Source organism: Hirundo rustica, chromosome 6, assembly GCF_015227805.2.
Source record: "Hirundo rustica isolate bHirRus1 chromosome 6, bHirRus1.pri.v3, whole genome shotgun sequence".
Taxonomy (NCBI): Eukaryota; Metazoa; Chordata; class Aves; order Passeriformes; family Hirundinidae; genus Hirundo; species Hirundo rustica.
In genome coordinates this window covers 40,603,294-40,629,139 of record NC_053455.1, presented here as the reverse complement: position 1 = coordinate 40,629,139, position 25,846 = coordinate 40,603,294, and positions in this window count along the sequence as shown.

Below are 25,846 nucleotides of genomic sequence, written 5' to 3'. Positions count from 1 at the left end.
AATATGATAGCCACATTTTGCCAAGATAAGGCAAGGGAGGGGGAGAAGAAAGGACATCTGCAGTTCTTAGATCCTGCATTGGTCCTGCCCCACAGATGGACAGTGGGTGGGGGAGTGGAGGGAGGCACACTGAACAATGAGTGTCAAGGCAGAAAAGGAACTTGGCTCAGCTGATCCCAACTTCCCTGCTGCAACAGTCTGAACATTTGAGACAAAACACCCTTATGCCTGGACCTCTATGCGTATGATTTGAACTCAATTGGGTTGACTGAAGTAAAGACAAGTAAGTCCCATATTTGATCTTGTTTGGCAATATTGAACTGAAAATATTTGAAAGTTATCTTTCTGCCAGTGTGTTTTAAATGGGCTTGATTAATGTTAACAAAAAAAAGTCAATGCAATAACCAGAAATCAAACCATCCTATGAAGTCTACATAACGTTGGTAAGTGAAGAATTGAAAAAAATTCTGTGGCCTATCACAAGCTGTGTTGGAGACTTGTAGCATTTTTGTTTGTCATAAATCCACAGTTTATGATATTGTGCAATTCCAGTAAGAATGTCAGTCTTCATTTCCTAAAAGTACGTTTTTCTAGAATTGTAAAAAAAGTTCAGAAATCTAAATCTAAAAAAACCAAAGAAAAGTAGCCCGTCAAACCCCAAAATAGATATAGATTTTCTTTTATGTTCTGTAGAACTTTAAAGTTTCAAAATCTCTAAGGCCTAATTTATGACATTTAATGATAATGACAATAAAGGTTATACTAGTGACTGTGTTGTTACCTCTTAGGCTGCAATGAGGACATAGAAGTATTTCTAATAGAAGTAATTCTGTTCTATGGCGTTTAAAATGAGAGGTTCCACTTTTAGCTGTACAGGAGTCCATATAAACATGTAGATTCTAAAGCCAGAAGGCCATGGACATTTTTTTCCTAGCCAAATTTTCAGGATATACATGCTTTTCCAAAACTGGGAATTAAACCACTTTTTATAAAAGTATTGAATCTGACTTTAACATTTTGTGCAGTTGCAAATTCCCATCCCCAGATAAATTACTTCAGCTTTTAATTACTCTCATTGCTAAAAAATTGCACCTCAATGCAAGAATTTATCTTACTCCAGTTTCCTGATATTGGATGTGGTACTTTTGACAGAATGCTTAAAAAGCATTACCCTGCCCAACTATTTATCAGTACCTGATGCATAAGTGACGAATTTTAAGCCAAGGCATAAAAACATGTGCAGGCTGTAAGCAGAGGTAAGCAGATGGATAACTAGGCAAATGTAGCTTGTTGCACACATGGGGAAGGGTAGGGAAATAACACCCTCTCTAGACAACCTGTTCTCAGCGATATCTCTAAACTAAACAAACATCAAATTTTCTGGATGATACTAAAGGACTCAGCTTTAAGACAGTGGAGAGAGCTGTCTTGTCAGAGCTACAAAGCAGGTTTTACTTAAAGGATGCTGTACAGGAAAATAAAACATTCCTTAGGCTGAGCATAACACAGACTTTCCAGAGAACCCTTCTTTTGGCTACTTTTCAGGTCCCATCCTCAGCCTTTTATTGCTTTGGCTCTTGCCTTAACAGTAGGCATGGCGCAGCTGTAAGTTTACAGCCAGAAGCAATTTTCATTCATCTTTCCTGCTCTTTGCAGTATTCCACTGGAAGAATCTCCGGGGCACATTACTAATTTTTTGCCCTTTACTTTGGGACCATTAGATTAATGGTGTTATATAATTGCCATTTCTTCATCATTAATATAATAATGGTGTGATGAATTTTACAGCCAAACAGTCTTTAGCTCTTGCTATGGGATAAAAAGTCTTCCTATTTCAAAATGAAATTGTCTTTTCTTTCCCCAGACCCATCGAACAGCTTTGTTTCTGTGCCTTTGCAGCCTAGTTATGACCCTCTGAGCTAAAATCATTTGGGGAGAAAGAGGGAATACAGCAACCCAATAACATGGCAAGCATTTTATTCACAGCTCTCGAAAGATAAAAGTCCCATACAGCCCAACCAGCAGATAATGCCCACTTAGGTCAGATCAGAATGATCCAGTTTTTATATCTGTCACTACCTTTTTTATTACCACACATGCTTTCCAGGCACTGTCTTGTTACATCTGCAAACTTAAACTGTTGTCAGGTTAGTATTAAGTCTTTGGTATTACTATCCCACACTGACCAGTACTTTCCCATATCAGGTATGGATATAGGACCAGAGCTAAAACAGCCAGGGAATGACCCCTATCAGCAGCTGGATAATGCAACGTGGTTTTGGAGCACAGGGGAGCCTAGTCATGTGCAGGTGGACTGAGCCAAGGCCCACTTCTCCAGTTCAGGGCCAGAGTGTGGGCCTATGGTTTTCTTAAAAGACTCTTTAACTTGGCCGTAAGGTGAGACAGAATGTCAGTGTTATGTTTTTCCTCTGGCCGTGCTCATTTGGAAGAGAAGGACAGAGCTATGCAGGGTACAAGTGACTGGAGTGACACCTTAGTAACTGTGATAAATGCCAATCACTTGTTTTAAAATTTTAAAAGTTTACTAGTAAATAAGATGGTTTTTAAAAAATAGAATTAGAGTGAAAAATTGAACAATTTTAGAGCTAGGACAATACGAGACAATAAAAAACAAAGTTACAGACATCTGGGTGCCTCCTCTGAGCAAAAAGCTCTGAAGAAGGACCTCTGCTAACAAAGGACCATCTCTTAAAAGCAATAGCCTGTTGAATATTCATATATTTCATACATGATGCATAAAATCTATTTAAACAAAGAACCGTCTCTGGTTAGTATCACTTTTTTCCTTTAATCTCTGTGGCATTCTCAAGGCTGAGAGAGGCAGGAGGAGTTGGTTTCTTCTGATAAGGAAGTAGGAAATTCCTTTTTTCTCTGAAAGATTTACGTTTTCCTGTGGTTGGTACACAAAAACTACATTTTAACTACAAAACTTCATTTACTATACTATCAAAATATTAATACAACACCAACAATTAACACAACACAACACATATAGTAAATATCTTGCATAGAGCCATATAATATGCACTTTTCACAGTAACTATGGAGAAGACATCTCTAAAGAGGCAATTCCCAAACTCGGGCAAAATAATGCTTCCTGACCTCATCCTAAAGTGTGGTATGGTGCAGTGTGATGAGACAGCAACAATACCTCCTCCTCCTCCAGACCATGCTGCCGTTAAACTGGGCAGGACCTCCAATTATTGTGAGGCTTGAAAGTAGAGCTATCAGAAATATAGATATCAAACGTAGTTCACACAGCAAGAGATTCCCTATATGTGTTGTTGAGTTTCCAAATCTATTGTTGTTGCTTTGTATTTATATGCTTTTTTTAATGGTGATGAAGACATTCTAGTGATTTGTACAAACATTTGGTCTGCAGAAAACTGAAGGAGAACTGACTTCAATGAGTACAATAATTTCACCTGTCCTTGGGGCATACAGAGGTGAGCTATCTTGTCTTCCTCATACTTGTCGTGGGATCAAGGGCAGATGGCAAAGTGAAGATACTTGTCCAAAGTACAGGCAGCTGTCTCAATCAATACACAGCAAGTAACTGAGTCTTGGGTTAGTTCTAAATAAAAGTTCACGCCGTGAGCTTATGACAGAATTACCAATTAGTAAGCCTTAGAGGAAGCCAAGAGAGGGGCCACAGCAAGTGTATAGTGTAATTGGTGCCTTGGACCACACTCCAGATGACTCCTGGCAAACAGATCTCGTTCATAACTTCCCACACCTGCAACATGTTTGTGAATGGCAGTGGCCAGTTGATCTTGGTTAGAACAGGAAGTGATGCAAAAAAGAAGTAGTTCTCTTGTTTATTCTTGTCTTTTCCTTGCTCGGAATAATTGATCTTACACCTGAGCAAGATGTTGCCTGTTTCCCTTATTTAAAGTTATACAGTATTACAGGAAATAGATATGTTGCCCACTCTGCAGAGGTAGCAGGATGATTTGTCAATTAGAAGTAATAAGTTCTAGAATGACTTTTATGTCTGTGCTATTTCTGAAACCTCTTTAATGAGATCTGAGTTCATCCATGTATCAGCTGAAGCAACAGATATTAACTGTCCCATGTGTACATCTGGGAATGAGATGAAATGCAGTTTGTCTTGGAGTGCAAGCAGTGGGGAATCCTGAATTTTACAGTCAAAACATTTCTGTGAAGAGGTTTTATTTTTTATTGTTCTTAATCTTGTATTTGAAAATAAATCTGGTGCTACACTGCCAGGCTTGGAGAGAGAAGCTCTCTGTTTATCTCCTGAATGGGAATTACTTGGCTTGACAGCTTGACAGTTTCAGCCCTTGCCAGTACGCCTCAGTTTTGATGAGAGGAGATCACATCTGGTCCTGAGGACGATGAAGGACAGGCTGCAGAGGATGAAGGACAGGCTGCTCAGTCCCTGGCTTCTGGTTTATTTTATCCACATTTGTGAGGTCATGTCCTAGTGAAAGGTGACTTAAGATGGCCAAAGAACAGCAACTCCTTACCTACTGTCATCAGTTCTAAATGGGGTTCATCCCTGCAAGTGATTAAACACCTTTACTGTGGCCAGCCTACTTTCTAAATGGAGACAATCAAGAGCTTTGCTGTCTTGCTCTCCAAAAGCAAAACTGAATGGGTATTACTTTAAGTAGAAGTACTAAAGCTGCCACTTTTCTCACATTATTTTTTTCCTGATTTAGGGACAGAACAGAGAAAGAAAATACCTTTTCCTTGCATTTTAAAAACCAAAATATATTAAATATTTAATCCTTAAATTTTCTAAAGGTCTATATTTAATTTTTGCATGCTTTCTATGCATTACCATTCATTATTAAATAAGCTTAAATTGTGCAGCAACTAAAATTGAGCCAAATTTCAGGACAGGAATATAAGAATTGAAAGGCTACCTTAGCACATAGACATTTTCTGGGCTAGTTACTTTACTCCTGATCATTCTGCCTGTCACTAAAAAGATGTTTGCTGTCTCTGTCTGAGAGCTGGCTTGTCATGCTTATAGTTCCCTGAACATCTCACTGTAAGTGATTTTGCTATATTATCTACATGTTGCAAGAAATTCTAAACTGTAAAATAATACATAGAAGGATTTTCCAAAGCGGCCTTCTGAGTGAATAGCCCAGTGAAAATAACACATTTTAAAGCTTAAAAGATACTGCCAACAAAACATTAGAAAGCCTAAAGGTAAATTATGAGTTTACATGTACTGACACTGTTGTACTCTCAGCTAAGGGCATTACCATGAAATTAAGACAAACACAGGAAAGTTTTGAAAGATTCCTCATTACCCGTAAATGTGGAATATCAGCAGAACACTAGGACTATAATAAGTCTTGTATGACATTTTTTAATTTGAATGTTGAACAGTTCTTCATCTCTGTTTACTGGTTCCCTGGTGCCAAGGGGAAGAAAGTCAGCCTGCCAAGTTATGTTTCTTGATCTCTCTAACTCACTGTAAATCCTCTACCAGGTTATTAATTTTTTTTTTTCTTTGCCACCTGTGTAATGGAGATAGTCATTATCTACTTCTTATTTGATTTTCTGAGATTATGACATTTGTGGTAATGAATCTTCATAAACCATATCAAATTCATTGTGATGAGGTACTGTAAAAAGCGCAGTGCATATTAAAAATCTCATATGTTTACCCTTGTATAAGCTGCCTAAAACTGCCTCAAAGACTGGATGATGGTCTCACTCAGTTTAGCTTTTTAGTTTGGAAATGCATAATGTCTGGAGGGGAGTAACTACTGTTTTCATTAGCATTACATCTACCAAAAACCTTTGGGATAGAAGGGAGACTAAAGCCACTGTCTTGCACATTCCTGCCAGGATATCCAGGGGCATAACCGTGCCTCTGTGGGCTACTGTTCAGACAGATAGGCTTTAAAATATTTAACTTTTAAAATCAAAATTTTGTATCAGTCTCACACACTCATTCTTCTTTCAGTTTCTTTTCCTACCCCTCTCTGTTTCCTCTTTAATGTGTGTTGACTTTCTGTTTTTTTTCCCCTCCAGTAGCAGGAGAATTTTTTTTTTCACTTGGGACTCGAAACACTGCTTCAGGGTGAACTTATGGCCTTTCCTGGCAAAGGATCTGCAAGACTGAGGAGTGTTCTGGGGAGACGTTCATGTCACCGGTGAAATTCTTATGAGATTATATAAGATAGCATGTGAAAACTGCAAGAAGGATGTCACAACCTTGCAGTACAACGGAAACAAAAGGGAGTCTGATAGACAGAAATACAATTACACAACACTGCACCAGAACCTAAGAAATGCTGAAGGGGAGGAACATGCTTAGTTGGGGAAGAGAATATGGAATAGCAGGTGCTTTTCCCTAACATATAACTATAATAAAATGCGTTCCAGTCTCCTTTTTTTCCAACTCAGCTCTTGTTCAACAAATCAGTAGTAGAATTGTCGTAAAGTATTCCATAGATATTAGATCCTGGCTACAGTGAAATACAGGTAGACTATTAAACTACAATCATTCTCCTAATTGTGGAGAATGGCAGTAGTAGAAGGAAATTTTTTCTCCTTTTCTTACCTCTAATCCAAGTGACAATTTTTCTTTAGGGAAAAGAAGCGTATTTCTTCTTTTACAAGTTGGAGAAACTCCAGTGATTTTTTTCCCCCTCACTCTGAGTTGTTCAGTCATGATAGGACTGGGACTAAGAATTCAGAAACCGTGGCCTGTTTTGTATTTTGTGTTGCAGCTATACTGATAAGGAATTATGTCATTTTGTCTTCTCTTGGAATAAGAGATTGTGTACAAAAATTGATGGGTTTAAATAGCCAGATATATAAATATCAGAATGTGGCTCAGCAGCTAATCCAAAACCATTATATTATGATGTATATGTTCTCAAAAGGATTTCCTAGCAACCTCCTTTACAGTACATTTTTTTTAATTCACCTTACACCCATAATTCTTGCATTTGTTAAAGAGGTGGACATATGCACTCGGCTTACATATACCAACCTCTTGTATACTTCCACAATTAACAGTTTTCCAGCTAGCTCAGATACAAAAATAAGGATTTTTTTGGTCCTTCATGGTCTTTGTAGATTTATTATAGGGATTTTCATTTAATAGTGTAAGAGTGACTCTTTTTTTTCTGCCTCACATGCATCTGAAATTTTATCTAAAGTTAGAGCGTCTATTATTCAGCACAGTCTGTTTTCAGTTTGAGCTTTTCAAGAGCATGTACATGAGTTAGTCTGTTCTTCTGTTCTATTGTATTCTACATAGGAATTCCAGTTCCTCATCTGCAAATCACTACCTACACTATCTTTTAGAAAAAGTAAAAGGATGTGGAGAAAAAGTGGGTAATCTTGCACATAGCATTAAATTTACTGATAGTTGAATCTCTTTTGTAAAACATACAAGAACACTACTTTACTGAATAGAATTTCTGAGCTTCCTTTGGTGTACCAGCCTATAATGTTATGTAAAGGGGATGGTAAAAGGGGATGCAACTGTACTAAAACCTGTAATAAAATTATTTCATACTGGTCATTTGTGTCCTCTTTAAAGGACCATAAATTCTACTATGATGGATAATTTAGACTATTGTGATAATTTTTATGTCCAGGAAGCATAATTTATGGAATATGAAAAATTAGTACTGCATGGGCAATTTGCTTAAATTCTGAGAATACTTAGCAGGAAATTGAGTTTTTAAAGAATGATAAAATATGATCTATTATGAAAAACATCTCTCTTATTCACTGTCACAAGGAAGACACAGTAAATCACAGCCAGTAGCAGATCTGGATACTGTTGCTTGAGAACCATTGAGTTTAAGGCTTTTAATCTGCTTGATTACCTCACTCGCTCACTCCCACCCCAGTATTACTTTCCCTATGGCTTTACTTCCCTTTCCCAGTAGTTTAGATTATCATGTATCACCCACAGACAAGATTCAGATGCACTTGGATTAAGACTGTTTCCAGGTAGAGTGGAACTGTACTTGTAAATTATTTTTTTTTTTGTAAACCCAGGCAGAAAAAGTTCTGCATCTGATCTTTAGGAAGTTATCACCATGATATAAAGACAGTAGTGACAGCAGCAGCAGCCAGCCAGTTAAATCTTTCCTGGTACAATGCAAATACACCTTTGGGAGATTATACATAAGGTCAGATCTTGTTTTAATTCTTTCAGATGAGATGACTGAAGTGTCAAGTGAGAGAGGACTGAGCTCAGATGAGTGCAAAGATGGATTGTAAGCATGAAGTAGAATATGAAAATTATTATTTGGGATGAAAAGATTAGTGTCAAAGACTAATTTATACCAGCTCTTCATTTGTATAGATACTATTTTCAAAGCAGATGATTAATATATAAAGGGAAAGAACTGAGGTTATGAAGTGACTTTCACAGCACAAAATAAACACTAATAGATAGTCTTTCTGAGAGAAAGAGGTCAGCGAAATAAGGATGGTGGAAAGTCCTAAAGAAATGGCACACTGCCCCAGAAAACTCTTCTAGGAGAAGAACATAGTCAAAATAGCAATGCCTTCACATGACTCTGCTTCGTAGAAATTTTAGCAACCAAGTGCCCGGGAGAACAGCCAGTGGGATTACCCTTTTTACAGCATTGTTAAATGGTGCAGTACAAAAGCCCTGAGGATGCCCTAAAATGAAACTATTCCTGTCTTTGAAGCACAGCTTAAAGAAAAATACACACATTTACACCCCACCCTTTAAAAAAATAAGTAACATATCTTTTAATTGCTTTTCTTTACTTTTTTTCTTACATGATCAGGGATAGATTTCATTAATATTGAGGGATGCAAAACTCTCCTATTTCTAATCTCTTTCCCCTAAAATTCTGTTTTGTTGCCCTTCAGTGTTTTTCCTCCCTCTTCTTCTACTGTGCTTCTTCTTAACAGTTTCCTCATTCATTCTTTTAATTTCTAATGTCTGTCTTCCATTTATATGGGTAACTTCAAATTCTTTTTTTCTGCAGATGATTTCCTTATTTTTGCTCTCCTTGACCAAACCCTTTTAAATCTCCTCATCTTTCTTTGTCCATCTTGTGGTTTTCCAGTTTTTTATCCTCATTACTTACTTCTCTCTAGCCTCTGGCTTCCTCATCACATCTTTTGTCAAAAATACTCCATATTTTTGATAGATCACCACTTACTTCTTTCTTAATCCTATCCTGTCATTTTATTGCTGACTGAGATTGGCTTTCAGCTCATTTACCATCATCATGAAGTGATTTGCCCTAGGGCCCGAGCTCACAAAAAGTGCCATTCCAGGCAGAAAAATGGCTGTGTTGAAATGGTCTCTTCTTGCTAGCAAAACTGCTTCCTTCCTCTATCAGTTTCCTGTGTTGATGCTAGCTGTAAGTATATGTTCCTTTACATTACACCTGCAGAGTCATCGCCAGTGAGAGTAAGTAGTCCCTTCTGCAGTAAACAGTGCTGGAACCACTGGGTCCGGGCTGGTCAGACAGATCTAAGAATTAATTCTGGTGTGATAAGATGATACATGTCTTTCTACTGGCCTCTTTTGGCCAGTTGTGCCCTTTCCTGTTAGTAGTAATGCAGGGAATGAAAAAAGGACTTTGACCTGACTCTGATTCACATTAGCTTTGGAAAAGAGGCAGGTTGAGAAAGAAAATCTCAGCTGCACATTGAGTACATTTGGAGTCAAGGAAGCATGATAAACAGAGAAGCCCACAGAAGCATTTTTTATACTGTCAGCACAGAGCTGCAATTTAATTTTTGCTACACCCTTTTGACCTAGGATGACTCTCTTTCTGCAGTGTTGCTTTTGTGCCAGCTGGAACTGGAAAACACAGGTTGTCCTTCAGGCTGTTAGAGAGGCCTGTGATAGAGGACCTGGGACCTGCAGAGTGTGTCCATCTTTTGGAAAGGGTACACTGGTAAGATACTGCTAGAATCACAGGAGTTCAAATTAATTCCTGTGGCTCTTCCACTGAACCCTCCAAACCATGAAGGAATGTGCAGAGAGCTCATGATCAGGATGATTAGCAAATTGATAAGGTGAGAAACCTTGAACAGTTTCTGAGAGGAGCCTCGTTTATGCAGGGAGACAGAGCTGTTGTGGGATGCATTTTCTGAATTCACTCAAAAAAGATTAAAATACTTTAGTCTCCGACCCTCAAACGGATCCCTGCAATACCACACCCTGCTTCGTGGCCAGCTCTGATGAAACCATGTCCTTTCTCATCGTCAGTAGCACAAACGGATGTGGGGGTTTTTTAATGAGGACTGCAGTTCCAGGTTCCAGACTCGGTTTGAAAAGTGTCCTATAGCCAAAACATAGCAGATCTGATTCCAAAAATTTCAGCCAGGTTTCTCACAGTTGCCACAGCTCTACAGTAATCTTCACATGCATACAACTGAGCATGAATGCATAGCAGCCCGTCTCCATCACCCTGCACCCGCCCTGCAGAGGTGCCTTTGAAAGAACGGAAGAAACTGAAAGATCAAACAGAGTGAGCAAGGACCTGGCTGCGCTATTGCAGATGTCTGTAGTGGCAAGTGCTGACATCAGACTTGAGCTTATCTCCCATATACATAATGTGTGAAATTTTCTGAACTTTTAGGTGGACAGGAAATAGCTCCCAGTTATATTATGTTGCAATTCACTTTCCTTCAGAAAGGCACAACAACAGGAAGGATGCATTAGCATTACACTGAAGTAGCTTCATCTCTCCACATATTCTGCTACACCATAAGCAGAAAAAAAGGGTCGAGTGAATAGCTCATATTATTTAATAATTTTGACTTGAGTACCTATCCTGCTTTAGATTAGGCCGAGTTGGATCTGCTGATGTTTTGAAGGTTAACTAAGGATACCTGATATTCATCTACTTTGCTTGACAAGCATCTTCCTCAGCTGCAAACCTTCAGGTCTGAAATTGCCTCCAAAATGGACTTCATGACTCTGTTGCTGGCTCATTTTAGAGCATACAGCAAGTTGCTTCAGGAACAGACAAATGTTATTCATAATTTTCAGGGCTCTTACACTGTGTGTTTATCTGCTCTTGGTTGTACTATCCATTCATTATTTGTAGATCATTAGCTGAAAGCAAGTGGTTATATTTTTGGCAAGAGTTGCTTTTATTTTCGTATTTAGGTGTTCTAGCTTGTTATCTTTGTTTTGAACATCACAATTTTAGTTGTTATTGTTTTTTGCTTAGAATCATAAATATTTTTATGAATGGGCTAAATAAATTACCTCCCTGACTCTTATTTCATTTTTGTGGGCAGAAATCACCTTGGCTCAGGATGTTCCAAGGATTATTGATTACTGGAGCTGTGCCTCAGGCCATCAGCTCCTTCAAGCCAATCATCAGTGCCCTATGTCAACAAATATTGGAAAAGTGGTGAATGCATTTGCTCTATTCTCTTAACACTTCTCCAAAAATGTCAGGTGCTGGGAACAGCATCTAACTAAATTACAGGGTTTAGGAAAAGAGTTCTAGGTGAAAAGTCATTCTGGGCCAGGTGAGGAAAAAAGTGGCTTAGACCTTCACCTGTAAGGTCAAGACACTGTAAAGTGTGAATCCTTAAAGACAGCATAAAAATGTACTCAATTCCTTTTGTGTTCCCTGAACATTCCAACATCCCCTACCCCTCTGCCTGAGAGAGTGGCAGCATGTAACTGCCCACTACAGGACAGAGTTTGAGTCTTTCTCCTGTATTCAGTTACACTCAGGCAAATTTGGCCAGAATTAGTGAATTGGGGAAAATATAATTTGATCAGTTGTGCAGACAGCACAAGCATGTGAAGTACACTTTCTTAGGAAGGCAGGCCAAACCAAAACAATTACGTTACGCAATTGTCAGAGGTATCTATTCATCTATAATCCCATCAAAGCCAGCAATAAAAACAATGAAGTTCTTACTTTGTAAATAGCAGAAATCTGCAAATAAACAGCCCTGCGTTGTGAGTGAGGAAAGCAGCAGTGTCTTGAAGTCACTTGTGGAGAGTCTGCAGAGCTTTGGTGTGGCTGTGCTATGGGAGGAAAAGCAGCACTAGACCCCTATTGATTTTGTGCCTGTTCCGCACACAGACTGTTATTTCACTGCTGGAGTCCTCCAGACATTAAAGCCCGAGCATCAGTATCAGGGTCAGAGGTTACAGCTCCCCTCAAGCTGCTGTTGAAGAGATAAGGGTGTGGACCGAGGAGAATGGAAGTGTGGCTGCAGGATCACTGCAGACTGGTTTCCCTGGAGGAGCTCTTGTCTGGATAGTGTGCTTCTACTGTGCAAGTTCTTTGAAAACAAGGATGGCATAAATTATTTAGGCATGGCAGCACTGCCCACAGCCATCCCATGACTTGTATACAAAATCTAAGTACAGGCTTATTCTTCTGGGCAGAAATTGTCTTTGAGGTGCCCACAACCACCAGTATCAACGGAGTTGGAAATATACATGGGGTTTCAGGCACATTTTTAAAAATTAATTAGCTAATTAATTTATATTAGCATGATAGCATGTGCTATGGAGTCTTCACTAATTCTTATTGTAAGATCTGAGTGTAGTGAAATATACAGAGTGGTTGGCCCTTGATTTAGCCTCTAAATCAATTTAGCCACAATCCAGCCCCTGCAGCTTTTTTTTTGGTCTGGTGTTTTCTCTGTCATCTGTGGCAGGATCTAACACTAACTAACTACAACTCTATAAAAAGTAAAAGCTTACTTATTGGTTTCTGGTTATGCATTGTCATACAATAAATATATGTATTTATTACTATTATTATTAATAATAATTAATTGTTAAATACTAGTAATATCTGTAATAAAACCTGCAGTGTGCACATGCTTCAGCAAACCTGAGGGTGAAGTTGCAGTATGGGTGCATGTGGCAGACACCTACTGAAGAAATAACAGATACACTAAAATCTGGGAGCATCAGTCATTTGTTCTTTGTGACACTGTTTTACCTGGTTGGGCATGCAAGTGCTCACAGGGTGTGTGAAAAGCTCAGACAACCTGCCACAAGCAGCTTTGGGAAAACACACGCCATTCCCTTTGATAATCTGTGATGGCTTTTGACACATGGAAATGAATTCTTGTTGCAGTAACCTCAGGGCAAGCTAGCAGGTCCGAGATCCTCCTCAGTGCTTTCCAGCTCTAGGTAGTTATTCATTCCTGTATCTCATGCCTGGCCATACACAGGTGTACAAAGCTGGAAATGCAAAGGAGTTGTCACACCCTCCTTGTACTTGTTTGTGCAATGACCAGCAAGAATTGCAGTCCCTGCTGTCTTTTGGGAAATAGCTGCTACTCAGCCCAGATGTGAACAGAGATGAGAAAGCAAGAGGTTGGCTGTAGTTCCTATATTTTCTATCACAGACAAATTGAGAAGACAGAAAATGCAGAAATAACTGTACAGCACAGGCAGCTACAGTGCAAGCAAGATTTAGACTTTCTAGAAAAGGCAGATTTGCTGTAGATGAACAATCTGTTTAGAATTCTTACTCCTTCTTTGACTAAGCTATTGTTTGTTCATAGATCATGGATGGCCAATGATCTTGTGTCCTGTAACTAGAATGTCCTTGCACTGTGTCCATACAGTGTGTCCCTGGCACAGTGGATCTGACTCACTGGTGCCTTCTTGGCTTCCACATTTAGACATTTAGGAGAAAACTGTAGCACAGGTTTGTAGCTCACTGTTTTGATGCACTACATGTCTGCACAATTAACTGGTTTAGAGCTGGTTCTTTTCTATGAACTTCCTTCCCTCTCACTAATTAATGGAAATGCAAATGAGAGACTAAATTACAAGTAAGAGAGTCTGTTCTCACTCTGTGCTTCACAAGTATCCCAGGGGTAATAAAATAAAAAGACCTGAGCAGAGCACATTCATTCCAACCTGAAGGTATATAGCGTGAGTGAAGATAACAGAAACAGAAGAAGCAGCTGCCTTGAGTCATAAAAAAAAAATACAAACAGTATTCTTGCCTCAGGGATATTTTCACAGACTGAGGAAAATCTGAACTATTTGTTTCTCAAGTATCCTATCATTATACTCTTAACACATATTGGATGGGCGCTGTGAATCTCTCTACTTCATCAGTATATCACATGATCTTTTGGATGTAGTTGATGGTGATTTACACAAAAAATTGCCCTTCTTTTGGACTGAAATAATCAGTTTTATACACTTTACAGGTGTGGGGGGACTTGTGAATCAATACATACAGGTAACCAACAACCAAACCACAGCTGAATTGTAGAGATAGATTCCTTTCATTACCTCACTAAAAATGCTGGGTGGCAGAGACACTCATCAGGCTTAGTTCACCCTAGTGAGCAGCAGAGGGGCTCACTGCCTGCCCCAGTATATCAAAGGACTTCACACATGCTCGGTTTATCACAAGACTGTGCTTTTATGACATCTCTCTCTCTCCCAGTAAGAGGCTCAAGAGTGTCTGTGACAGTTTGTTGTCTCTATACAGGAATTCTACTTCTCAAAATGAGCAACACTAGGCATAATAAAGGGGGTTTTCCAATACCAGCAATCTTATCATTCCCAGCTTCAAGGTGACTTTGAGAAAAAATATTCCCTCCTCCACAAATCTTCCGGTTTTAATCCTTTCCTCCAAACTGCGTGCAAAGCCTTTATTTTGTCTTCCATGGACTAAGTGCTATTAGATTCTCTGCAGAACAAAATCAAAGCTGCTTGTGTGTGTAACTGTTGTATTTGTTAAAGCTGGCAGGAAAAGTACCTTGCATACACACAAATCCTGCATCTAGGGTAATAGGATGAAACCCATTTCAACATCCTCATTTCAGCTTATTTTGTAAGTTTTGTATGACTACATTCTACGTGCTTTCATTAACCAACAGTGGTGGCACAGGGAAAAGTGTCCTGAGATTAAAAGTCTGCTTAAGCATTTGAGATCTGAATCTGTGATAGGATGTGAACCAAGGACTGATTTGTCCTGCTGACAAATTTTATCAGGAAAGCATATGGTTGAGCCAGGAGCTCAATAGTCAAGGTGATGTGGAAATGCAATGTCATTCTGAGAGTCAGTAGGTCTCCACGAGGGAAGCAAGACTGCTCAAAAAACCACATTGCTGATACACACCTCGAAACTCCATCCTTACACATAGAATGTAGTTACCTTGCACTCCACAAGCACTTGATTTTCCCTGGTTTCTTGACATTCATTATATTTGCAGCTCTGTAACCTTTCACTCAGGCTGCTGTAGCAGCATTTTTTTCCCTAAAGTGGCTCCAAGGCCTCTGTGGGAATATTTTTCCTTTATTGTTCTCTGCTCTTACTCACAGGCTGCTTTTCTCATGGCCTGGCAACAGCAATCCCAGTAGTGCTGTTAGAGCAGGTCCTCTCACGGGAAGGAACTACCACTGGAATGAGAATCACTCCTGCTTCCCCCTTCTTGTTTTGTAGATTTCAGTTCATATTCGAGAAAACACACATGGCAAAGTAGGCAGCAGACACTCAATAAATATTATCTTAGCAGGAATCTGAGGAAGAAATTTGATACAAAGAGTGGTATTTCATTCTCAGTGAATTTTAAAGGAAATCTGTCTCTACTGATATGCATTTTCTGGTTTGCAGTTGAAGCCATTAGACTCCAATGGGTTTCAAATAGTTTTCATTCAAATTCATAAATTCAGCAAGGGTTATTTATAGCTCAGCTTCAGATTAATGCAAAAGCATGGCCCAAGTTCACTAAAAATTTGCAAACAGAAGATAAGGAGTGTCTCTAACCACTTCAGGTAGCTTTCATCTTAAAATAACTTTAGGTCTGAGGCTACAAATAAAGTCAGATATCTTGAAGTAATTTGAAGCACATTAAAATAGCAAATGAGATTAATTTCAGTTTATTCTCCCTTCTCTACTTGATAAACTGATTGCCTACATGCATTTAACTGCTCATATTGGATCCTTAACAGAACTTACTCTAAAGACAAAACAACTTAACTTAAAAACATCTGGAGTTGTTTCCTGCTCAGCTTAAAAACAAACTTTCAAAACATAACTTAGATTTTACTGAAAACAATGATGAAGTTTATGATTAGACAAGGTTTTGAGATTTGTGTCAGGGATACTGGAATACAGAGAATGTGGGTTCAGAAAAAAAAAAAAAGTGAAAACTAACATGATTCCACATTTGCTTTGTGCTACATCATGGGCAATAAGCAAAGGTTTTTTAAAGACTAGTTTTTCTTTAATCAAGTTAATGAAACTTTACCTATGGAATGGGATGAAAACAACATTGATCCAAGTTCTCAGGAAATTTGTCAGATTTTTGAGGCTAGATTGCACCATTATATAAATTGCCTGACTTTCAGCTATAAAATCATGCTGTTTACTTCCTGAATTAAAAATCTGAAACTTCTGCTTGGAGCTAGTGAATTTCTCTGGGAAATACAACCAAATTCAGGTACAGGAAATAGGCACAATGTGACTGAACCGTATCAGTGCACAGTTGCCATAAAAATAGAATGTGACTTTATTTCTAGCCAATCTTTATTCTAGTTTCATTACCAATGCCTGAATTTTAGCCGTGAAGTATTTCTCTACATGATTAAGAATTTTACAGTGAGTTCTAATCTTTGGCCAGATTTCTTATTCATCTACTCTGGGTCACCTTTTCTTTTTTTTTAAAGATAAGTAAATCTGAACACCGTAAGTCATTCATCATAAACCTGTTTTCTGTCTTCAAACCTTGTTGTTGAAGGGAAGTAAGGAATATGAACACTGCTATATTTCCACAATCCTGACTTTTGTGTCAGCCCTGGCGTTTTCTTAATAGTTCCTTGCCTTATAATAAAATTAATAATTACCTGGAAGAGACAATTATCTTAAAATCTCCATTGAAGAATATTTTGCGTTCAGTATGTCACTGGTCACTTCCCCACCACGTGCGTGTGTCTTGAGGTTTCATGTAAAACTGAATAAGGCAATACCACATATTCCGAAGTGATATAAGCAAAAAAGAGCATGACTCTTTTCACTGGACTCTTGGCACCTCTAGAAAGAGTCCATTTCATTTTTTATAATTTTTAGCAAGTCCAATAGGTAGTTTTCAGAAAACAGGTAGCATTCCAATGAGTTTTCAGGGGTCAGTGTTTTTATATGAACTACTAAATTGAAAAACTACAACATAAAATGCAAATGTTGAATAATCCTTAACTCAAACATCAGTCATAATTCTATCCTGTCTGTTGCTGTAATGAAAGACAATAGCACAGAAAATTTCTAGATCAAAAAAGCTTCTTCCAACTGTATTTCACAAAAGTGAGAAATATTAAGATGTACCAAACACAGTACCAAATTTATATATCAAAATCTCAGTATTTCAATATTTGATTTAATAGTGAAATTGAGCTTTTTGAAGTACTGTGGATAAACTGTGGCCCTGAGATAGGAATGAACACTCTTAAAATTGCTTCAAGGACTCTGAAAATGTTTAGAAGCAAAATCTTTGGCAGATTTATATTGGGGGAAAAAATCTAAGTAGGAATCTGAGAATGCAGATTTTTCATTTGTAACTGTTTTTAATAGTTTCTTTTCCCCTGGGCATTGTTTTTAACTAAAAGACAATGGTGCCTTCATTTGTGCAAAGATGTGTTGACTGTGTCTTTGAATTTGACTAAATATGTGGGACCTGACATGTCTGGAAATCTCAGTGAAGCGCAGTTGTGCCCAACAGACCAAGGGATATTCAGACCCTTGGAGCACTCACAGGGCTTAGGTCATGCTTCAGCTCAGGATAACCAAGGTATTGAGTAATTAGTGGCCATCCTCAAGGATGAGTGGGACTCATGGTTTTTGCAGCATAAATTGTTGTCAAGTTCTGCTCTGTTCTCTATGTTGCACGTGTTTTGATCACCAAAATATTCATGCTGAATCTGAATCGTTCCTAACTGGGCAGAATTCCCTCTGTTTTACCCAATACTTTGTCTACTGCATCCCAAGAAAGTAGACATTGCTACAAAGTTTTCCATACCACATCCAATAAGATTCAACAGTGCTCAGTGTCTAAGTCTCAGTTCTCCAGAGAGTTCTCTTTTAAGCCCCTGAATGTGTTCTAGGAACCTGCCAACACACACTGTGGGATGAGGTGTTTGTGCTAAGCTAAGCCAGTAGGGAGGTGTTTTAATTGGTGTTCTACTGGAGGTGTTCTAATTGCCCATATTCTGCCAGCCCTAATGGTGAAAGGTAATCACAGGGAAATAGTTGGACTAATGTGATAAACACAATAGGAGCACTACTACTTCTCTACTAATTGGAAATTGACTCTAGAATCCATAATTACTAATCTGTTTTCAATCAAAATAAAATTTCTATGTATTTCCCAGAGAGCAGTTCTCATCTTGGTTGTCTAAAGCACTGTTCAATAATGAGAGTTTTCTACTCATTCTTTTATGCAAGAAGATATACTGATATTAATTGCATTTTATGCTATTCTTACACCATAAGCTCAAACAGAATAGCCTTCAAGTTTTCTCCTAAGGTTTGATTACCAATGAAGTGGACAGGCTTTTGTTCTGCCTGACCTTGCTGTGGCTGAGCTGCTAACCATGGGCTTGCCATAAGCACCATGGACACAATGAAGCACAGAACAATTTATTGTTTATATAGTTTACAATGTAAACACACAAGAATGAAGAAGCCTGAAGATCATATATATATATTTATATTCTTCATCGTCCTTTTCAGGGGTCCTCCTGGACATAAAAAAATTTACTAATCATGTCAGCATCCCCTGTCCTCTAAGCACATAATACCAGAACCCTACTTGTTCAAATATATTTTAAAAATGCAATTAGAGGTTACACTTAAATTTTCATCCCTTCAAGTATCTGTTTCTGATGAGATATTAATACAAGCTCAAGTATGTATCAAAATTGGCACTAGGTGCAGGACTTTCACATTCAAAAATATATTGGTAAAAATCAAGAAATAAGTGGGCTCTTTATTTCAAGATCTAACTATTTTCTCTTCTAGCAACAGAAACTGAATACTGCCCTTAAGTAAAGAAAGGGAACTGGAAAACATTCTTCCAGCTGTGATTTTCATATCCTGACCTTAGTCATGAAATCTGCCCAGAAAATACCTAAATTCCAACGTGCTTGTAGAGGATGCAGGGCAATTTTGCAGCTATACTGACTGCCATACAGAAAATCTGGTAGTAAATACTTTAACAGAAAAAATTTTTGTAGAAGGACATATTTATCAAAATGCACTCTTGAAATTATTATATTAATATTATTAAAATACAGTATTCTAAGTTATCCAGATAAAATGTTTTAGTTTCGTTTGGGGTTTTTTTGGTTTTTTTTTTTTTCAAACTAGAATCATGTTGTGTAATTTTGCCAATAAAAATCCTGTATATCAGATTTTGGTGTTGATACGTAAACGGCTGTTTTCTCCCCTTGTTGTATAGTTTCATACTCTTCCAAGATGAAGGAATGGTCTCTTTGTACTACAGATTTTTTGGCACAAAATGTGTTTCTAGCCAGATCATAGTACTGAGTATTATTCAATATTTATGTATGGAACAGCATGTTTTGAAGTTTTGAAACACAAAGAAAATTGATTACATCCCCTTAGTATGTTTTTGTTTGAGTCAGCTCTCACTGGATTGTGAGCATTCTTAGGAAGCAGTGTTTTCCCGTGGCACATGTTTCTTCTGGAAACATGACAGGCAAAGAAAAAAGTTTAGTGATAGTCTACAGGCACTACGTTTTATGAAAAAATGACAGAAATGTAGGCATAACCACAAACCTAAATTCATGAGGATTATGCCTGAAGTCCTATAGGAATTAGTAGCCAAATGAACTTCTTTTTTTGGGATTATCCTGGAGAAAAACATAATCCAGCACCCTCATAAAGAGACAGTAGCCTCCATCTCAGTGTCCTCCCTGCCCTTAATCTGAGGCCCTCAAATTTTCTACTTAGCTGAAGTATTGATAGACAAGATCTGTGAAAATTTTGTCTCTCTTCCTGTGAAACAGAAATCTTGAGCTTTTTCACACTGTACATTCACACAAAAGAGTTAATTTGATTTAATCATACCTTGAATTAATCATAAGCAGAAATGGCATTTTCCAGGACAGCCTGGAATGGATTGATTAGAGCATTCTCCAGTGATGAATTCTGAATTACATAAGAAATAATTCTGAGAATTGTGCTGGCTCTCTCTGTCTCTCAGACTCCAAATCTCAAACTGGAGTTGAGAGGCCTTTATTGAAAGCTGTCGTTAAAACTCATGCAGCGTTGAAAAGTTTGTTTTAATTCATTAACATTTTCAAACAAGAATTTTTCTGTAAAAGCCAACTTTCAGACTTTCTATTGTATTCTTTCCTAGCAGATACAAAAGATCTGCGTTTTCATTTCTGATTAACTTTAAAGATGACTGAAAGTTAGAATAAAATGTCATTATCTGATATGTCCATAGTGATGGTAGAACAAGAGAAATGTTAAAAATTGAACAATATGAAGCAAATAGTTGATTAAAGATCCTCTGGACAACAATTTCTGTTTCCAGTCACAACTGTGTACTGTTTCCAATAGAAATCAGAAACAGTTTCCTGGTGGTTCAGTGTTGTAGATTATATATTCGGAGGAGGGCTTGACAATTTGAAAACCTCTTTTTCCTCAATTAATTCCCTCTCGATTTCTACAGTCTAAAGGCTCCCTCCATGCAAGTCTCCTTCCTGCCCACACCTTGCCAAGGACTTTCACACCATCCTGTTTGTCAGTGCTGCCATCAGTTACCTGATGAGCACTCTCACTGCTGATTGTGTGTAGTCATATCAGATCGAGCCACAGTTCAATCTTACCTCAATTCCTGGCTCTAGAAGTGGCCAATTCCTGGTGTTTCCAAAAGTCAGTTCCCACTGAAAATATTCTTGCTTAATTTGCAGCATTATGCACGGAAGAAAGATTACTTGGGATGAATCTGGATGACTTCAGCTTCTGTAGTGATCAGTTTATTATAAATATCAGTACATTAAACAGCAAATAAACTTTGCATGTCCATTGTGTGTCACTCTTGTCCATTCTCTTCCATGGATTTAATTCTTCTTCCATAATATGCAAATATATATGTAATATAATAAATTAGATAGAGTGTGTACAGGATTTAACAAGTGCTCTCCCTTCCCTGCCTCACCTGCACTGAGCTTTTCTTTATAGTTATTCTGAGCTCCGGTGCTCCCTGAGACTTTAACAACTGTTCCATGGAACACAAATCCTGGAGTTTAACAAATAGAAATGTAACGTTATCTCAGTCAGATATTTAAACACAGGATCCTAAGTAGAAGACAGTGCTACAGGCTGAAATTACTCTGCATGATAATTTGCTGTTTTTATTTTAAGTAGAATCTGTTTTACTTTTTATGAAAGACACTTTGCTCTCTTATTATGGGACAAGAAGCCAAAATGAAGTAATATAGTGTAAATTCATTCAGACGTGCTAACTAACAAGCGTGGAATTTCTCCAGAGCATAAAATTTGACATACCCCTAGGAAAAGGTCACATAAAATAAACAGTTTAGCAGACAGGGGGAAAAGGCATCCAAAGAACAAATCCCAAAATCCAGAAAATTCAAAACAGAATATTCCAATACATCCAAAACTGGTTTTTCATTTTTTCATATTGAGGGAAACAAAGGCTAATTGATTAGGCTATTTAGGTAGCTATATGCTAGCTGAAATCATTGCTTTTAAGTTCTTATTTGCCCTATTCACCCACTACAGCCAGAAAACTTGCATAAATTGCAATGATGCCTTAGTTCACCTTAAGACACAGAAAATCTGAGTTCAAATGTCCTCTTTCTGATTTACAGTAGGAATGACAGCTAAATCCATGAGATACTCATGAGATTTTCACCTTGTTCAATCTTTCTGATGAATTAGGACATTTTTTTTAATAAATTGGAGCAAACTGAAAACTGTTTGTCTTTCAGTAAAATATCTCAAATTTGTTTCACGTGTCATATGGTGCTGCCCATCTCTGATCTCCTACTGATATATTTCCACTCCATTGTGGAAATTTACTGATTCACAGTTTACTGCTTAGTTATAGTGTATTAAAACTCTGTCAACATTCAAAGTAAAAACAAACTTAAATTTTACTTCTGTAGGTGCTTCCCTGTCAGCCTGAGATGCTGCCATCTCTAAGATGAACAAGATGAAGAGAACAATCTAAGATGATTGTCTTCCATTATTCTGCTGCTGCAATTCAGAAACTGCAGGTTCAAAGAACTCAAAGATGTTGTCGACAGTGCTGTCTAAACATGCGTGATGCTCTATCAAAAATTCTGGTTCTAATATGTTTTTTCCAGTAACATAATATAATTATAATATAATATATTATAATCGATACAATATGTGTGCAGAGCAGCATAGGGTTTGGCATGGACAAGTGTGCATGGTGAGAAAGGGGGAAGACAGCCAGAATGACCATTTCCCAGTATTTCACATAAATCCTTGCAAAATCAGAACCTGATTCTGCTCTTTCCTTTGTTTCAAAGAATTTTTTAGCTCCCCACTTCTCACATTGCTTCAATGCATACTGATCTGTATTTCTCCCTCTCTCTTTCTCTCAATCCGTAATATTTGAAGCTTAGCCTTTAGACCTTTCCCTCTCTTTAATAATTCCATTACAAACTGTAGTTGTGACACAAGCTGTCAGATTAGCTCTCATTCTGGGCTGCTGAACAAACAACAACATCATTAATTTCTCTGTGAGAAAATAGTGTAAGCAGAGATGAGAAAATAGTGGGCATAAAGCTATTTGCCAGCTTCATGCAGAATTCACACAATATAGAGGGATGGTGCTGACAGCACGTAAGGGCAACACTTCATTTAATGCATCAGTGCCTCAAATGAACATGACCCACAGCTTTGCCCACACAAAGATGTTTAAGATTTTTTAAAGGGCTGGCGTGGTCTATTTAGATCATTTTAGGCTACATTCATCTATGTTATTTTGCTAACAATGTATTCATGCCTGTCTGTTTCATATCGCCTCTCAACTGATTTAAATGAAGGACAACTACAAGAAATCTCCCCTCTCCCAGTCTACCAATACGGGCTCACAGTCAGTCTGAGAACAGTGATGTTCAAATTGGTTTTCAATTCCTTGCAGACCCCACAAATAACAGGGAGGGAAAATTCCTCCTACAAGGGCCTGTAGTGACAGAACAAGGAGTAATGATTTTAAAGTGAAAGCGGACGAGTTTAAATCAGATACTTTTAAGAAATTCTTCACTGAGGGTGGTGAGACACTGGAACAGGTTGCCCAGAGAGGCGATAGATGCCCCATCTCACGAGGCCAGGTTGGATGGGGCATAGTACAACCTGCTCTAGTGGAAAGTGTCCCTGCCCAGGCCAGATTGGGTGGACTAAAGGACCTTTAAAGATCCCTTCCAAACCAAACCATTCTTAGATTCTTTGATTCTATAATCATACTCTTATGGTATGTTCTACTTTCGGTCTCTTTTTGTCTCCTGTTCTCTTTTTGTCTCCTGAACAGCTCGGTCTAGGCTTAGAAATTTTCACCTCTGTTTCATGCACCATTCTCTCATTCTGCAAAAGTTCTTTTCAAGCATCTGTCCTGCTGAATTTCACTGTATATGGGAAATACATAGTTCTGTTTGAACAAAAATTCCATGAAAGCTTAAAGCTGCTGTTTAATTGGGAATATTAAATGGACAGTTTGAATTGAAATTGGAAAAGCTCTTTCCAGAAAAGATAAAACTCATTCCACATTCTAGTGTCTCCCTTATATTTTAGAGTATCTCCAATGAAACGTATTTGTAAACAAAGCGCACATAGGAGTGAGATTTCCATAAAATAAAGAAAGAGGAAATCTGGGACTGCTTTCAGTGTGCTCTTCTGTAACTGCATTGGTTTTAGACACTCTAAATTCCTAATTTACAATTTGCATTATTGTAGGGGCCTAATGATGCATTTCTGTCCTGACAGAAACCTTTCTTGTCAGAATTTCTCCTGAAAATAAGGCTCAGAACTAAAAGACTAGAAGCTGGGGCACCATAACAGGCTGCATATCAGAAAAGATACCATATTATTTTCATCTTTTTATTTCTAATCGGGGTTTTCCTTCTCAAGTTAATAGATCTGCAGACAGGTGTATGTCGACTCTCTTTTTTTTTTTTCTCTCTAAGGGAAAAAAGGACACTCTAGAGCACAGAATTTAATTCTGGGTTAGAATATTATTGCAATTAACGGGCCTTTCTTACATATGCAAAGGACTATCCTACAGATCATTTTGCTGACAGACTAAGCCTTCTGTCTGTGCTCTCCTGAGGCATCTCCCTGGAGTGATGGCTGCACTCCCGGGTAAGGGCTGCAGCCTTTGACTGCACTAGGGTTTGGTTCTCCAGAGCTGTTCTGCTCTGAAAGGAGGCACTAGCCAGAGAAACATCTGTCAGTGGGGAGAGACGAGTGGCCCCCAAAGTAAAGAGCTCATAGTGAGGCATTTAGAGGAAGCATTCTGATTGTAGGGGGGAGATAATAATGGGGTGGACTGTAAGTAAGCACGCTGCAGGACTCCATTTAATGTTCCCTTCATTTACTAAGCCATTAAACTGGATCTGATTTTATTATCATAATTTTTTCCACTGGCATCAGAAGAAGTTTTATGGCTTTCAATAAAGCCTTCACTCTACTCAGAGCCCTGTTTGATTTTATTATAACATCTTCTAGTGAGATTTATGTTCTTGTTTTGCTTAAAATTCACATTTTAACATAGTCATAAAAACAAGTTAGATTTGCTTGTTTGAGGGAATCTTATTTAGTTAATTATCAGACACCACGTGGCAATTCATTTAATTTGGCTTCTATTATACAACTGTTATTTATTTTCCTGACTTCACAATGAAGAGAAGTTAGACACAAATGAGAATGCGGTAGGAACCCTCATGTATGAAAAGCACCTATTTCTGAAATGGAGATATTCCTTTGGACAAAGTAAGGAGCCTCTCTCAAATTAGGAATTAATACAGCTGTCCCAGGCCTTTTTAAAGTTAACATTGTGTTCTGTCTGTTTTAAATTTAAATTTCTTTTTGCCAGTAAAATTTCATGTGATAGGTTCATGGCCGTGTGGACTAAAGATTTAAAGCTTTGGTCGCCCCCAAGATCTCCTTCCAAGACAGTGTTTGATTGGTTTCCTTGCAGCCTAGCTTTAAGATTTCTATAACTATCTAAAAGACTGGACTAAATCCATCATGATTTAAATATATATATATATATAAGTGTATGTGTTCCTCCTAATGGAACAGAAAATATTTTGAAAGGTCTTAGTAATTCTTTAAAACCAAAGCAGGATGTCCATACTACCAAAATTAATTAATTAATTAATTAATTAATTAATTAAATAAATCTATCAAGAGTCAATACAGCCCATGTCTGTCATTCTCACTGAGAGTACTAACAAGTGATATAAATTTTAGACTTGATACAAGCTGATTCTCCATTATCCTTCTCTTGATGGTCAGCTCTGACTTACTCTGTGAAGTGAGAGAGCATCTCCTATTTCTAAAAGTGCATTAGGAATTTGGTATTCCACAGGTTTAGACTGCTTCATTTTTTCATTATAATTGTCACTGGATTATAATTTTATTACTTAGGTAATATTGGAGGATGATTGCTTAGGATGACACTCTCATATGTTAACCAAAGGAGGCTCTGGCAATAAATCTGACTTCCAAGAAAATCATGAATCAAAAAACAGATGGGAGAAGATCAGGGCTTTGCTCACCAGATAGAGATTGAAGTCTGAAGAATTTTCTCTCTAGGCAGTTCAATGTTGATGGCTGAAGAC